Source organism: Vulpes vulpes, chromosome 3 (genome assembly GCF_048418805.1).
Source record: "Vulpes vulpes isolate BD-2025 chromosome 3, VulVul3, whole genome shotgun sequence".
Classification (NCBI taxonomy): Eukaryota; Metazoa; Chordata; class Mammalia; order Carnivora; family Canidae; genus Vulpes; species Vulpes vulpes.
Window position 1 is genome coordinate 45,469,597 of NC_132782.1, and position 18,359 is coordinate 45,487,955.

At 35.0% G+C, this 18,359-nt stretch overlaps 1 pseudogene; it reads right to left on the reverse strand.

Annotated features, from left to right (window-relative positions):
• Positions 1–18,359, reverse strand: part of LOC112933333 (large ribosomal subunit protein uL5-like) — a 54,777-nt pseudogene that overhangs the window by 24,095 nt on the left and 12,323 nt on the right.

Here is an 18,359-nt window from a genome sequence, read left to right on the forward strand (position 1 = left end):
CCCAGGGATCCCTGCACTCCTCTTTTTTAGCATTTTACACTCAATGTACTTGAAAACTTACGTGCATGCAAAAATTTGTATGCAAATTTTTATAACAGCTTTTTATTTAATTGCAGAAACTGGAAGTAAACAAAATGTTCTTAATAGGTGAATGGAAAAATAAAGTCCAGTACAACCATACACTGGAATATTATTCATCAACTTAAAATAAATTAGATTTCAGGATATGCAAAAAAGATGTATGGATAGATGGATAGATGGATAAATGCATATTACTGAGTGAATGAAACCACTCTGTAAAGGTTACATATTGTATAATTCCAATTATACAACATTTTGAAAAAGGCAACATTATAAAGAAGATGAAAACATTTATGGGTTTCCAGGGCTTGGGGGATGGAGTTGAAAAGGTGAGGCCAGGGATTTTTAGGAAAGTGAAACTATATAAAATGATATTATAATGGTAGATATATGACATGTGTCAAAACCCACAGAAATTTACAACACAAAGAGTAAGCCTTAATTAATGCAATTTTTAAAATATCATTTAGGATGTCAGAGGATCCCATGATGGAATGCAGGATATGACAAAATAAACATGTATAGTGGCACTGAGCAATAGAGTATGTGGGTAGCTGATGGTAGGAGTCATGTTTCTTACTATTAGAGTAGGAGAGCACATATAAGGATTGGGGATAGATTACACTGATCCATGTAGTAATGGATTAAAGTTGGAAATATTGATACTATTGATATGAAGTCATGTTTAGCTTAAAATAGCTATAGATATTACAACATAAAAATTTTACAGATATGTATATACACATGAGTAGTACACACATATATATTTCTTTGATCTAGGAGCTGAGAGGTCTTAGAAGCAATCATGCCTCAGTAGAAATGAACACATCTAGCTCAGATACTGGTTTCTAATATATATCAATGAAAGGAGCCTCACTGTTTGAGAAAATTTCTAAATTTAGAACATGGGCCAGAAATACACAAGATGAACCTGGAACATTTTATAGTGCCAGAATGTAAGGAAATACTAAGAAAAAAAAAATCACATTGATGGTCCCGGGCATATGTCAAAGGGACACAGGGGCCAACTGAAAGAACTCCCAGTGGCCAAAACTGAAACAATTTAAGAAATAAAATACAGCAGTATTATAAATCAAAGAATAAAATAAATATTCATGAGTTTATACTGATGTAAATAAATGATCTAATAATTAAATAAATGAGGAAGAATAGACTAATCTCTGGGAAATAATTTCAAATAATTTACACCAACACTCTACTCTCAAGGAGATGGAACATAATTCCCACTCAAATGTGGATATGCATAATAAACGACTTCCCAAGAATGCAGTATGGGAACAGAGGAAATAAGGAATAACTTTATAGTGGAGAAACCTGACAAGTACTATCTCTGTCAGATGATCAAGGTTATCATAAAAAATGACAAGTTATGTTAATAGTATATACCCTTGATATGCTGTGATGAAAATTGCACTTGATCTCTGTGGTCTTCCTCCCAAAACATGTTAACACCAATTCAATCACAAGAACAACAGACAAGTTCCAGTTGAAAGACAGTCTATAAAATATATAACTGGTTCCTTAAAATTGTCAAGGATCAAAAATAAGGAAAGTTTCTGAAACCATCACAGTCAACAAGGGCCTAAGGAAGCATGACTACTCAATATCATATGGTATCCTGGAACAGAGAAAAGATTTAGTTAATACAATTGTATCAATATTGTTTCATTGCTTGTAAAAATGTGCCATACTAATATGTTAATAAGAAGTGAAACTTGAATATGCAGTATATAGGAACTCCCTATACTGTCTTTGCAATCTTTTTGTAAATCTAGATCTACTTTTGTAAAATAAACCATTCATTAAAGGAACATGGAAAAACATATATTCATGTTTGAGAATTGGTCAAATAAAGTAGGGTAACAACCCAATAGAGTACTATATAATTATAAAATAGAATACAGAGGATAATTTTAAGATATATTAGTAGATGGTGTAGAAACCAAAACTTGCCAATAGAAAGTGCTGTAGAATCTTGTTCTTCCAAAAATATTTAGCACAAATAATTTGGGGGATGATAGCATTTCCAAAATTGCTAACGCATCAAAAAGAAAATTCAAGGTAGACTGCAGATCAGTAATGTATGGAGGAGCAACATAAGGTTTATTTTTAAAGGCAGTTCCTTAAACATTTCCATTCTTTAAATTAATCACTGTAGGTTATGCATTTGGAATACAAATCTCTTAACTGCATAAGATTTGTTAAAACGAATGTGGTAAAATAGAAAACGTTGAGAAAATAGTGGGCACTGCCACATTCGCCCGGGTTTATTTATCTAGAAACCAATGCTTTATGTTCATAGGTTGTATTGTACCACTTTTCTTTTTTCACTTCCTCAACATTTTTTCACCAGCTATGGAGTATCTGTTGAGTGGCAGAGTGTTGTAAAGAGAAGGCTTGCAACATTAAACAACAGTGTTGAGACCTGTATTCTCAAAGCATTTATACTCTAAAGTAGGATGAGCTTTGAGAGAGGCAATAAACAAATAGAAAAATTCAAGGTAGTGATAGTGCTAAGAAGAAAATAAAATACTTGGGAAAACTTCAGATGATCAGAGAACCCCTCCTCTCTGAGGAGTGCATGCATAATGTAAAATGAGAATGACAGAAAGGAGTCTATTCTAAAAATATTGGAAGCATGATATTTCTAAGTAGAAGAAATAGCACGAAATTCAAGGCAGGAATCAGCCGGGCCAGTTAGCACAACAGAAAGTACACGAGTGGGGCTGTAGTGTGGTAAGTGAAGGGGAGATGGGCACAGACCACTGTCGGTAACGGAAGTCAGGACATGGGGTACAGCTTGATTATGGCTGCAGAATGGTCTTGTTTTGTTGATATACTTTTCTGTTTTTTTGTAGTAAAGTAGGCGATGAGCTTCTTGTGGTTATGTACCAATATTCTCAACTGTAGAGGTTTGTACCTATTGAGACGATTGATTTTGGTGTGGAGTGAAATGAGGGGGATTCCCTGGCACTAGGAACATAAAACACATTTTGCAGTGATGTGTGGTCATAAAAAGCATTTTTATCACCTAAACTGCTTTGGTTGACTTTAGTCACAGTGCATAATGTGTTGTGAAATGCCACAGTATTCATGCATGGTATGCAATTGTAAGGCTTATCAAAAAGGCACATGGGTTGAAAAAAGGTGAAACACTGCATCGTAGTCTATGATAGACCACGGAAAAGATGCTGCTGTTTATAAAAATGCCTAAATTGGCTTGCTGTTAGTGATATTAGTGTAGCAGACCTGTGGTCCACGGGCAATAGTGCTGAGATATATAGAGACAGAGAAAAAGGGGGAGAAAGATCTCTTGGTGTGGTTTGGGGAAAATCAAAGTGGGACATTATTAGAGGGTTCTCTGGGTGCATCTGGGGAAATCTGAAAGCATTTAATCTACTTTAGAGGTTTCACTACTGACGCTTAAGACATAGGATTTGAAAAGTACCAAAAGGGCAAATAGTGTTGCACAAATTTATCAATCTGTTAACTAAATATTAAGCAACTTCTTATTTTTGATTTTATTTAAACTAAACCTAATCCACGCTAAGCTAAACTAAATATACTTAAATATTTTAATAGTAAGGTTTCCGGATTTTTCTTTAACTTCCCTTAACTGTGTGGAAAAACTAGCACTGTAACAATTCATTTGCAGCTCTGTGGACCAAGGCAACAACAAAAATCTCTTTTGAACTAAATGCAGTGTCACAGAACGTCATATATACCGCAAATATTATTCAGGTAAAGATGTGCTCTCTGTTTTACCTCAAAACCTAAACATATACTGTTTATTTTGTAAAACTGAGTTATGATAGAAAGATGTCAAAACATTGGATGCAGATCTGACGCACGGTCACATGTGACTTTGCTCAGCTCTTAAATGTTAAATCCAAATGTTGAATTCCTGTTTATCCATTTGTAATATCATGTTAAAATTAGCTACCTCATCAGGTTGCTGTGAGAAGTATATATGAAAACACAGTTGTCTACAAGCTACTCTCCTCATATTCCTCCTTTGATCCATAGTAGGGAGACATGGGAGTCTTTCTGTATTTGCAGGGCCATAGCCACTGTGGTCTGGTTGGTCCTATTAACCTGAGGGGATGTAGAGGTTTCCAGAAAGGCACTCCAAAGCACCACACTGCTGGAGACCCGGGGTCTGAGCCAGGGCTGCAGTTATCCAGACCTAAGGAGGTTCTATATCCAATGCTGGGGAGGACTCCTACACTTTATTCCCCATTCAAGGCCAAGGGATGTGAAATGATTTGTTCAATGAGGAGTTTAAAGGGAACAATCAACCCTGTGGCTCTGTCTCAGGATCTAACAAGGAAACCTTTGGGAGAAGTCCATTGGTGTCTCCATGTGCTTCATGTGACCTAGAAGGTAATTTTAATTCAGGGAAAGGAAACTGCTCATTGAACATAAAGCCATCTTTTCTGATCTAGTTTTATGTTAATGTCATACTCTTGTATGCTTGTGTCCATTTTTCAACTGACTAAGAATTTAGAGAGTAAATATTGTTATTTGGTGTGTGCAGAAACACCAATGCTTAGAAACCATTAGGACCTGCAAACTATAACCTGACCCTCAAATACAGTTTATGACCACAATCATGTATTCATGTATAATGCCATTGTTTGCCAGGTACAAGGGACAATTGTTATGTACAAGGGTTAGGCAGGCTGCAGAAATGTCCGGGTCAGGCTAAAGTAGGTCTAAAACCATAGAGAGTAGTGGTACCAATAAAATATTGGTGAGTACATGAGCTGAACAGAACACCCATTAACTAATTTTGACACTCTGTCAGGCAAAGAACATACGTGGAAGTTGGTTTAGTCTAGGGCTGCTGGTATAGAGCCTGCCTGTTAGAATGCACTTTGTTTGACGTTGTAGATTGATTGTGGTTATTCCTTTTAATATCTCTGGTGCTCATCGCTGGACCTGGTATTTATTAGGCACTCCATGAATATTTCTTTTTTTTTTTTTTTAAGATTTTATTTGTTTATTCATGAGAGACACACAGAGAGAGGCAGAGACACAGGCAGAGGGAGAAGCAGGCTCCTCCCAGGGAGCCTATTGTGGGACTCGATCCTGGGACTCCGGGATCACACCCTGAGCTGAAGGCAGATGCTCAGGCGCTGAGCCACCCAGGCATCCCCCATGCATATTATTGATGGAATAGATGAAGAGGGCAATTCTCTCAAATATATTATTCATTGTTTTTAGCTCAAATTGCCTCAGTCAAATGTCCATCTAAGGTTAACATTAATAAGGCTCATGTAGGTGTGCCAGATTGCCAGTCTAAAGAAATTAGGTACACACATAGATACACACACACATGCATGCACAGACACACACACACACACATTCTAGTCACTTAACACAAAATCAAGAAATTCGAAGTTTGATATTTTGGGATGTCTGAAGTATATTAGGTGTTGAAGTTTTTGTTTTCTTAAATACATTTATTTTAGATATTAAGTAAATTGAAATCAAATAAATTTTCTAAAAATGCACGTTACAAATACATGAATATATACTATTGAATGAAGAAGACTCAAAGTCTATTACTTAAATATATTATATTGAAATACATAAACTCCATCATGGTTGGTCAAATACTTTCTTCTTCAATTTTTTTCAATAATATTTTTTTAAATTTCATTTCTTTAAATTAAATTAATGAACATATAGTGTATTATTAGTTTCAGAGATAGAGTTCAGTGGTTCATCCATTGCAAATAACACTCAGTGCTCATTACATCACATGCCCTACATAATGCCCATCTCCCAGTTACCTCATGCCTTCCCACCCACACCAAGCAACCCTCAGCTTGTTTCCTATAGTTAAGAGTTTCTTATGATTTGTGTCAATAATTTCCTTTTTTTAAAAAATATTTTATTTATTTATTTGAGAAAGAGTAAGTGAGAGAGAGCGAGAGAGCACGAGCAGCAGGAGGGGCAGAGAGAGAAGGAAAAGCAGACTCCCCACTGAGCAGGGAGCCTGATGCAGGCTCCATCCCAAGATCCTGGGACCATGACTGGAGCTGAAGAAAGACGCTTAACTGACTGAGATATCCAGGCATCCCAGTCTCAATAATTTCTAACAGCTATATCATTTCCAAGAGTATCTAGTTTTATGTTGGAAGGAGGGTCATCATTTTCAATTTTGCAACCTTTACTTGTCCTAAGTAATAATATTCTGTATCATAAAGTGCTCAAAAGCTGTTGATTTCTCGGTTTTTCATCTACATATCTAAAATCCAAATGCAAAGAGAAATATGTCAAACTTTTAACAACATTAAAAACCTATAATAAAAATTATAGAAATGATTGATATATAGATGAGCCAAAAGTAAACATTTTGGATTTAGTTTGAAATGTAACTAAACCTGAGTCCCTATAAACATAATAGCAATCATCTTCCTTGGAATGGTTTGAGGAAACATTTTTGAAGGTTGAGGATTTAAAGGTAACTTCCCAAACAATTGTTTCATTCTCTGATTCCATTTTCATGTACTAGGTTTCCCCATGTTCTAATAATGCTAAGAAAGAAAGCTACCACATGTTAGTGTTCAGGAATTTCTTATTATATTAGATGACACATTCACAGAAATTAATAAAATGTAATGCTAAAATGTTATGTTTCTCCATTCTGTCCCCAAACACAAACATACATGTGAGCAAACACTACCACCCACATATGCTAAAGCATACATATGCTTTCAGTTTAGTGGCATTCCTTCTCCCTTCACTACGAATTTGAAGCATTAAAAGAGAATTTCCAGACTTCTAAAGCCATGTCTCCCCACCATTCAGTGTCAAAACTACATATTCTTTCCTCCTTCTTTTTACCAAGAATGAACTCTACATGATCTGTATCATTGCTATCTCTCTGTGGCATTAAACTCACCCTGTCTCATCTACCTACGAATATTGCCTCCAGCAATTTTTTCCTTCTTCCCTCTCCTACATCAAAATTTCCCATTTTCCTGAATCAAACATTTCTTCCATTAAAAGAGGGGGAAAAAAAAAACTTTCTCCTGATCACACATATCATAATAAGCTACTATTTGATTTTTCAATGCTCCTCAAAAGAGTTGTCTACATATGCTATATTTAATCCATTCTCCTCTAGTTTTCACTCCCAGTACTCCAATCAAATTGCTTTTGTTATAAAAGCCAATGTTCCCCACATTGTTGAATCCAATGGTCAGTTTCTGACTCTCATTTTATTTGAGCTACCAGCAACATTTGTGCAGTTCTTAATTTCCTCTTCCTTAACACCTTTCTTCACTTCCTTTCCAAGATAATGCTTATTTTGTTTTCTTCCTATATTATTTGTCACTCTTCCTAATACACTTTTACTGGGTATATTTCTACTATGATCATCTTGGTCACAGTCATGATCCCCTTTTCCTAAACTAGTACAATAGGTCCCTAATTGCAATGTCTGCTTCTATTACTGCCCTCCTCTTCTTGAGTCAACACAACTGCCAGAATGATTCTTTAAAAATCTTAATAGTATCACACACCAAATTTTTTCTCAAATTTTTATTTAAATTCTAATTAGTTAACTTATGGTACATAATTAATTTCAGGAGTAGAATTCAGTGATTTACTGCTAACATACAATACCCAAGTGCTCAAAATAACAACTGCCCTCCTTAATACCCATCACCCATCTAGCCCATCCCACCCCCTCCATCAACCCCAAATTTGTTCTCTCTTTAAGATTCGTCAGTGGTTTATTTTCCTCTCTCTCTCTCCACCCCCCTCATGTTAATCTGTTCTGTTTCTTAAATCCCACAACGAGGGAAATCATATCTGTATCTTCTGTGCTTTTTTTCAAGCCCAGCTGGTATCCTTGTAATTGTATTAAGTTCTAGCTTATACATCTTGCTTATATCTATATTGATTAAATCCCTGGCTGACATTTCTTCCTGTTCTTTCTTTTGGGGTGAGTTCTTCCACCTTATCACTTTGGAGGAAAAACAAAAAACAGGAAAAAAGTTAAAATAAAAATTTTAAGATTAAGAAAAAGAAAAAACTAAATAAGGGAAGCTAGATCCTAAGTGTGTTTTGGTCTGCTTGTTATGAGAAGCTTAACAGAAAAAAAAAAAGAAAAATTAAAAATTGAAAACATATCCAATAAGAAATAAAAAATAAAATTAAAATTTGCTCTTTCTGTATTCAAAAAACAAAAATACTAAACAAACCAACAGAAAAGCCAAAGGAAGCTAGATCCTATTTGCCCTAGAGCTAAAGCTTTACAGCGCTCTATGATCAACAGACCTAGTGCATGGAGGGGTTCTTGCTGGCCTTCTGGGGGAGCTGCTCGGATGCTCAGGTGAACTTGCCCTAGTGGATACCACCTGCAGGGTGCAGAAGGTTGGGCCTGGTGTAGTGGCTTTGTTGTCCATTTGGTGGCGCTGTTTCGCTCCCGGAGGTTAATCAATGCTAGTGTGTGGGGGTAAAAATGACCGCACCTGCCCCCTCATCTGCAATGACTCCTCCTGAGTCCCTGCTTTCGGTCAGATCCCTGCCTTCATCCTGTGTCTGAGCTGTATGCCTGCCAAACACCGCAGATCGCCAGTGTTTCACTTCACCTGCAGCTGTTTCAAAGCCCCGCGTTTCAGAGACCTGTAGTGCACAGGGGAGGGTCTCCTTGTGCTGTGGCAGGTGCCACCTTGGCCTGGAAAAGTCTGTGGACCTCCCAGTGGTTCAGAGTTCATGGTACATGGCAATGCACATCTGACACCAGGGTTTGCTCTCCTTAGCCAGCAGCTTTGTTCCTATGCTGGTGAATGGAGAAGCTCAATGGCACCTGCTGGGTCTTGCCCTCAGGGCAGCCCTAGGCCCTCCACCAAATGCACTCCAAGCAGGGGATCCGCAGGCCATGCTGTATGCTCCACCCAACTCGTCAGGCCGAGTGGAGCAATGTCACAGACCCCCAAACCCCAGCCTGAGCTCTGCCATCTATACAGTCTTGGCAGTATTGAAACCCTCTCCTTTTACCAGTCAACGGGTTCAGGGAGCAGCTTTCTTGTGCAGTCCCCTGTGCACATCTTCTCTCTTTGTTTTTTCTTCTCACTCTTTCTCCTTCTCTTCCTGTCTCCCTGATTGGGGCTGCTCCCCACCCTACCACCCCCCCTGCTCTTTTCTCCCACAATTCAACTCATCTCGGTTCCTACCTTCCAAGGTCATTTTTTTTCTTTTTGTAGAGGTGCTGCTTTGTTCTCTCAGACTTCCGATGGATATCTTGGGTGTTCAGAATGATTTGATGTGTATTTAGCTGTGTTCGGCGGAGGAAGCAAGCTTATGGTCCTCCTTCTCTGTCATCTGCTTCCTACCCCCTGGTTCCATATGCTTCTTCTGATCAAAATCCTGCAATGGCACCCATACAGTTACCAGTGAAAGCTTAAGTCTGTCAACGGCCTACAAGGCCCTATATGACCCAGCCCTCCATTATTTTCCAGAGCTATTTCCAATGCTTTCCCCCAAATTACTTTGCTTCACTGAAAGTCTTGCTGTTTCCTGAATACACAAGTCTTCCTTGCCCTAGGGTCTTTGCGTAAATGCCACAAAATTTTGCCAGAAATATTTTAAGCCTAAATCTATCATCTTAAGATTTTCTCAAATAGTGTTTTAAAAAAAATTCAACAATCATCTCAACCCTGGAGTATCCAATTTCTCTTACTGTTATCTACCCTTTTTCCCCCATAAAGATCACCTTGTGACACACTATATATGTACTGTTGACTCTCTATTATCCCTTATTAAACTATTAAGTCTACAAATGCAGGGCTTTCTTTTTATTAGTTCACTGAGAAATCCCAGGTGCCTCAGATATAGTGTTGCTCCAAAAATACTTAATGCATAAATGAACAAACGTTCCCATAGCATGACTTTATGTCCTGCTCTTTTTAAAAAAGATTCATTCATTTATTTTTGAGAGGTGGAGGGACATGCAGAGAGTGGGAGAGAATCTCTAGCAGATTCCCCGCTGAGTGAGGAGCCTGATGTGGGGCTTGATATCATGACCCTGAGATCATGACCTGGACCAAAAATCAAGAGCTTGATGCTTAACCTACTGAGCTGCCCAGATGCCCCATTTATGTCATATTCTTATGAACCTAATTCCACCAAGTAATGGTTCTTGAATTACTGCATGTATTTTATAATCTGCCTTACGCTTATTGCTTGTATATTGTAATGGTGTTATTTTTCCTACATTGTGTGAAACCATGCTCACAAGAAACCCTAGAGTTGATTGGTTTTGCTAGCTAGCTGCATTATATACTAAAAAACACATTCTATGATGAATTACTATTTATTTTTAGGGCTAATAATACTGTTTCTCATGGAATGTTGGTCAGAACATATATGTGTTATGACTTATGCCTTATTAAATTGAAATTGAAAAAGGCTTTTCTATCTCTGTCCTCATCTTGTGTCCTAATTTTCTACAGATTTTTCATGTTGGTCCTAGATACAGTGGTCAAGTGTACACTCTAGAATTAGAGAGACAGCTTACATCCTAGCCCCCCCTTACATACTAGCTGTATGTCCTTGGGCAAGCTATTCGATATCTCTAAGCCTCAGTTTCTATATCTGAAAATTAAAATAATGACTATTCATCTCATGGGATTTTGTTAGGATTAAATAAGTTAATATCTAAAACATCAAAGAGTGTCTGGCATATAATAAGAGCTAACTTTTTGTGTATCACATTTATGCTAGAGTATCTAATTTATGCTTCTTTTTAAGTTCTCATTAAATTCCATTTACCCCCCTGAGAGCAGTTGCCCAAAGCAAGCCTGTAAAAAATAAATCTTTAGATTTATAACAATAGAATTAGCTTTCTACTTTATAATTTAGAGAAATGTAACATCTTTGCTATACTGTCTATCACCATCTCTCTTTCAAACCTATACAATCCATATTTACCAAGGGTGGTTTTTCTTTTTCATTTTCATTTTTCATTAAAACAATATATTTTTTTTCAGATACTGTACCTATAGAGAATTTTAAATCTCACTGTTCAAAAGAAAATCTCGCTGTTCAGTGTTGCATTATTTTTGAGTTTCAAAACAGACACAAGTCTTTCAATGCTGAGAAATGTAGGCACCTTAACACTTGTGGAATATCACCCAAGTTTATTAGGTAGTTATGACTAAAGGCATTATTGCTTCATTATGTCACACCAAATATCGTAAGGTTATATACATTAGGTATAAGGCCACATGCTGTAATGGGTTGGGGGTTTCTGCAGTCCTGTCTTATGTATCAGATGGTTGTCCTATGAACTACCTTATCCAATGGTATCATTCCTCAGAAAATTGACAATTTTTTTTATTAATTCATAGCGATGTTCTTTACAAGTAACCAAAATCCCTGAGAACATTTCTGAAATTAGAACTAGTATTTGATACTCTAGGCATTTGTTTTTTGTTTTGTTTTTGTTTTTTTTGCTAAATTCTGTGGGTATCATAAAGGACATCTTTGCAATTATAAGCAATGCTATGCTGGAACCAGTTCACATGCTTCCAAATCTCTTATCTGTAAAGTCTAAATATATTCCTCTGAAGAAAATCTCTTCTCTACCTTATTGCATGTGTTCTCTATCTGTCACAATTCTTGACTGCAAACAGACACTGGTTCAAGCAGATTTAGGTGCAAAAGCAGTTTATATATTCACAGTCTTGCAGGAAAAACTGGAGAACAAGGCTTGGAAAATAGGAACAAAGGAGGCCTCAAAATCACAGTTACAGTAAAATCAAGCTTCAGAAACATTGAGTAAGGACATCGTTTCTACTGCTAGTGACACTTTGTCTCTGACTCCACTGCAGAAAGGACAAGCACTGGACGATGGAAGGTCTTCAGGCTCTACTACAATTTCTAGTTTTGGGAATGAGACATCACCTTTGCTGCTGATCCAGAGTTGGTTCACCACCCTCTATGTTGCCCCTCATCAGAGTATTTTAATTCAAAGCTTGGGAATCTGAGTTGACTTGCTAAACAAGGGAGGCCTAAAAATAAGTATCCGGTCTTTATTGTTTCTGTAGTTGATGGCAAACTCTACCTAGCACTAAATTTTATGAAAATAAATACTTCCAAAACATATGAAAGAGTTCAGAATAGGTTACCAAAAATAATCAAGTCTTATTCCATTTCTGTAAAATACTTTGCCAATAAAAATAATATTTTCTAGTTAAGTCAAGAGATATCTGCATCCTTATATTCATTCCAGCATTATTCACAATAGCCAAGATAAGGAAACAACTTAAGTGTCCATCGATGAATAAATGTATAAAGAAAATGTGGGATATATATACAGTGGAACATTATTCAGCTATAAAAAAGAAGGTACACTGTGACAACTTGGATGAACTTTAAGGACATTATGCTAAGTGAAATAAGTCAGAAAAAATACTATATAATCAGTTGTATATGAGGTATAAAGAAGTTAATCTCACAGAAACAGAGTAGATTAATGGTTTGCCAAGGTCTAGGAGGTGAAGGAAATGGGGTTATGCAGGTTGAAAGTTACAAATTTCCAGTTATAAGATGAAAAATTTCTGGAGATTTAATGGGCAGCATGGTGACTGTAACTAACAATAGTGTATTATATACTTGAAAGTTGTAAAGAGTAGATCATAAATGTGCTCATTGGATATACACACAAATGGTAATTTTATAAGAAAATGAATGTTGGTTAATATTATTAGGAAATCATTTTGCTATATATATATTGCATCAGATTGTCACATTATATATGTAATATGTAATCTTGATCACTAAATAGCATCAATTTCTAGTTGCACAGTGCCCTCTTAGAGGGATGAATCCACCTTTTCCCATGAAGTTATCTTCCATTAGAGATTAATACCACACTCAACTCCAATTTTGGGTATGGATGTTATAAAAGTGATCCTATCTCCATTTCCTGGGAATAGTACAAGAAGGAAATATACAATATATATTTTTAAATCTGCCTTAAATTCTAGGAAAGTATCTCATTAGTTTTAAGATAGTGAGCCACTGTAAGCCACTATTGATAGACATGAAAAAGATGAATATAGCATTGATATCACAATATACAGGCATCCTGCAACCAAAATTTAACAAAAGTTCTAGAATGAAATTGACAAAGTAAAGTGAAAATAGAAACACTGGAAAAATCTAGGCTCATGAAAATATTCTTGAACTGCTGGATCATACCAAAACAGAAATTTTACACTACATTATGTATGATCAAATACATCACCTTGTGGCATAATTTACTTTTAGTTAGATTCTTCATTGTTTGTAGCTCAAAGAGTTTTAGCAATTAGAGCAAAGTAAAATATGCCCATGCACAAGATAAGATCATACTATACATACATTTGCAATATTTAAACCTTTTAAATTACTCTTCCAAATCTCAAAATAAATACTAATAAATTAGTTTTAGATGATAAATTGATTTAAAAATGCATAGTTCCAGTTTCCATGAATTTTTAGTAATGCATATTATGGATATATGTTACTTTATTTTATTTCAGCATGTCCTAATTAATGGATGCCTAGAATATTTAGTATTTTGCTTTATTTTTATAAATAAATGTTTTAGTGATACAATCTTGGCGTGTCCCTTGTGAAATTATTTTATTAACTTTGTAGGATCACTGATAGAAGTATGACATGTAAGTCAACCAATATACATATTTTAAATGTTCGAACTTATAGCAACACTACCCTCCAGAAGTTTATAATGACTTGCTTATATACATCTTTGTATGAAAATACTTATTTCTCCACATGCTCATTCAGACTTGGCATTGAAAATTTTATTAAGCATTCCAATGTTAGAAGAGAAAAACACTTAACCATTTTTTCCAGTTTTTACGTCTCTCATTGCCTATATAAGCCATTGTAAACTTTTACATTTATTTACCATCATTACTTCTTTTACAAAATGTTTTCTATGATTCTTATCACTTACTCCTTGAGGTATTCATTTTTTTTCTTGTTCTGTGAGTGCTCAATGCTTGTTAGTTATATTAACACTATATTTCATGACTTGAATATATTCTCCATTTCATGTGTAAATGTGTGTATTGCTGCCCATATACAAATAATATTTATATAGCTGAATCAATTAATCTTCCTTTTATGGCTTCTCAGTTACTGTCAGTATTAGTTTATTAAATTTTAGTGTATCACTTTCCTCTGCTAAATTGTGATTCTCAACTGTTTTCAGTCCATTGGGCATTTTAAAAAGTGTGAAAGTTCTCTATCATCCCAGTGAAAATCAAATGAACACTAAAAAAGCATATGTTAATCACCAGAATTAAATTTTATTTATACCCCATCATGGTTTGTTTTTTTAAATTTTTTAAAAAAAATTTATTTATTTTGTTTTTTTCATGGTTTAGTATTGAAAGAATTATGAATGGACTATTATGTCATGTTTATAAAATCATAACTAATTCATACCATAATTAAGAAAATAATATTTATCTTGGATTTGTATTTATAATCTTTTAGAGTCTTCATATTTTAAACCTACTTTAAAAATGTAAGTTTTACTGTTAGAAAAATATGCAATAAGTTTATGATTGTGGAAGACAATACTATTTATATGTACCATGTACAAAACATGTTTAAATAATTTGCAAACTAGAGTTCAAAGTAAAAGAATTTTCATTCCTGTTTGAAGAGCTCCTATGCATGTTCTATTATTATATTGTCTTAACATAATTCTTACTAGGTACACATATTTCTCTATCTTAAAAAACAAACATTTACCAATCAAAGAGGAAGTTATTCAAGACTATTTAAATTTATTTTAAATGAATAAAATAGAAAATAGAAAATTTAACGTTAAGATGGAAATAATGTGACATTAATCTAATAAATATATTCTAAGAAACAAAAATGATTTTTAATTATTAATTATGTGGGATCACTGGAGTTATTGCCTCACTAGGAATGAGGTATGTTAAAAATAAGTTGGTTGTTGAGGCCAAACTATATTTTCTCTTGCTAACTTCAGTTTCTCCACAGGTCAGGCAACTATCTATATATTCCACATACAAGTACTGACCATTTTTTATGGGTATCACCCTAATTTTTATGAGGTCAAAACGCACCATTCAGCTATAAGATGGATGACCGTTTAGAACTCCCATCAGAACAAAATACGAGTTAAACAAACTGACAACCAATGATTTTCTTAGGCTCATCAGAAAATTGAGTTTGCAATGTAATCTACTATCTCAAAAGCTGGAGAGATGGGCCACTTAATATAAACATAGTTGACCTGGGGCAGAAGCTACCATAACCATAAACTGTTAAGAACACTTAAATGATAATTCTGATGAATGGTTGGAGGCCAAGTTTGGACTACTTTGGGAGTAAGAAACTCCTGGTGGGATGTAGTATTAGTGGGGGCTCACAGTTTTTTGGGGGGGGGGGGTTAGCTCCAGAAATCTGTAAATTTCTCACATTGAAGGACTTAGAAAAGTTACCTCCTATCTTGGTCAAGGGGAAAAGTAACCATTATGAAATATATCTAGCATGTACTATGTAAAAAAGCCTACTCTCAGTTGAAAAAATTTACGAGAGCCTTATCACATAGGCAGAAGTGCAATTACTTAACACAAGCACTCACTAGCCTTCCAATCTTACGTTAAGTGGGAGGAACAAAACAAAACAAAACAAAAGGTAAGAAACACTTGTGAAGGTCACAATCAAAATAATAACAGAATTATAACTGAAAATATTGCAAGGCACAGACTATACTTAAGAAGTTCTTAGGGAAAAACAAAGACAACAAAGGAAATCCAAATAAAGACACTGGAGAAATTTGAAGACCCTGACACCTACCATTATAGAAAACATTAAACACAGCCCAACTCCTGGCCAAATAAATATAAACTTCACACTGAAAGCATATTTGCCTCAGTTCCTAATACACGAGATATCATATCCAGCTTTCAACAAAACATATTAAGGAATGATAAAAGTCAGGAAATAGCCCACAGTGAAGACACATAGCAAGCATCAGAATCAGATTCAAATATGGTACAAATTTTGGAATCATCAGAGAGTTTAAAATCATTATGATTGATATGTTAATTACTCTAATGTAAAAGGTAGGCAATTTGCAAAAACACATGAGCAATATAAATAGAGAGATGGAAACTCTAGAAGGGATAAAAATGAAATGATAAAAAATAAAAAAACACTGTACAGAATGAAGAATGCTTTGATTAGTTTATCCATCAACTAAACACAGTTGAGGGAAAAAAAAAAAAAAAAAGAAAAGAAAGAGAAAACCAGTGAGCATATGTCAACAGAACCTTCACCAAACCGGAATACAGAAAAAACAAAAACAAAATTTAAAAAATTAAATACTATAGGACAAATATGAAAGATGTAACTTGTATGTACTTGAATTATCAGAACAAGAAGAAAGTGAGAGTAGAGAAGATAAATATTTGAACTAAGCTAAGAATTTTACAAATGGCTAAGAATTTTCCAAAATTAGTGACAGACACCAAACTACAGATACAGGAAGCTCAGTTAGCACCATATAGGTACCAAAAATCTACATCCAGGCATATCATATTCAAATTCCAGAAAGCCAAAGACAAATAAAAAATCTTAAAACTGAACCAAACTAAACCAAAATACCTTGTCTATAAAGGAGCAAGGATAAGAATTAAATAAGAGTCCCCTTTAGAAACTGTGTATGCAAGAGAAGAGTTCAAATATTTAAAGTGTGAAAAAATAAATACCAATCTAGAATCCTATACCCAGCAAAATTATCCTCTAAGAGACAAAGTACAAAAATAAAGACTTTTTTAGACAAAGAAAACCTGAGAAAATCAGTCTTGAATATTTACAGATCTACATTTGACTAAGGAAGAGCAATTTAAATGGGAATAAATGCACATAAAATATTGTGCAATATTCGATTATACTCTTTTATTCAAGCATAATTAACATGCAATGTTATGTTAGTTTCATGTGTACACAATTCTATATACTATTCAGTGCCCAGCATGATAAATATAGTCACCATTGACCACCAATGTTATCACAATATGATTGACTATATTCCCTATGTTGTATGTTTTCATTTATGACATCAACTTATTTTAATTTTTTAAAATATTTTATTTATTTATTCATGAGACACACACACACACAGAAAGAGGCAGAGACACAGGCAGAGGGAGAAGCAGGCTCCCTGTGAGGAGCCTGATGTGGGACCCAATCCCGGGTCTCCAGGATCATGCCCTGGGCCAGGGAAGGCACTAAACCTCTGAGTCACCCAGGGATCCCCTAACTTATTTTTAAACCAGAATTTTATACCTCCTAATCCTATTGATCTAAGCACTCAAATTAATAATATTTAAATAAGCCTTCAAATTAATAGGATTAACAAGGAATTATGTAACTATAGCATGTGGATAATGGTGAAATGAAATGACAATAATTTTATAAAGGAAAGGAGGGAGGAATTGTAAATATTTGCTTATAATATACCTGCACTACCCATGAAATGGTATAGTCTTATTTGGAAGTCGATTTAGAGTAGTTGTACATGTATATTGCAAACTCTAGAGCATCCTATAAAGCTATTAAAAATAGGCACATCTGGGTGGCTCAGTCAGTTAAGTGTCTGCCTTTGGCTCGGGTTGTGATCTAGGGTCCTGGGATTGAGCCCCATGTCTGGCTCCCTGCTTAATGTGGAGTTTGTTTCTCCCTCTCCCTCTGCCTCCTGCTCCTCCTGCTTGTGCTCTCTCCATCTCTCTCTCTGTGAAATAAATAAATGAATAAAATCTTAAAAAAACACAACTACTAAAAACAAAGAAGCATAATTAATATGTTAAGAGAGGAGAAATGGAATTATATAACATTTTCAATTAAGAACAGAGAAAATGGAAAAACAGAAAAAAAGAGAGAATTAAAAGAACAAGTACAATGACTAGAAAACAGTTACAAAAGTGGTAGATGAAAATACATGAATGAGATTTAGGGATATATTCTAAATTCAAAAAGGCCAGCCTGAAAAAGATATTTACTGCATGATTTCAATATAACATTCTAGAAAAGATCAAACTATAAACAGTAAAATGTTAGTACTTGCCCAGGTTTCAGGGTGGATGATTGAATAGGAAAGGCATAGGGGATTGCTATGTCAGTGAAACTATTCTGTACAATACTCTAATGGCGCATACATGACATTATGGTATTTTTCA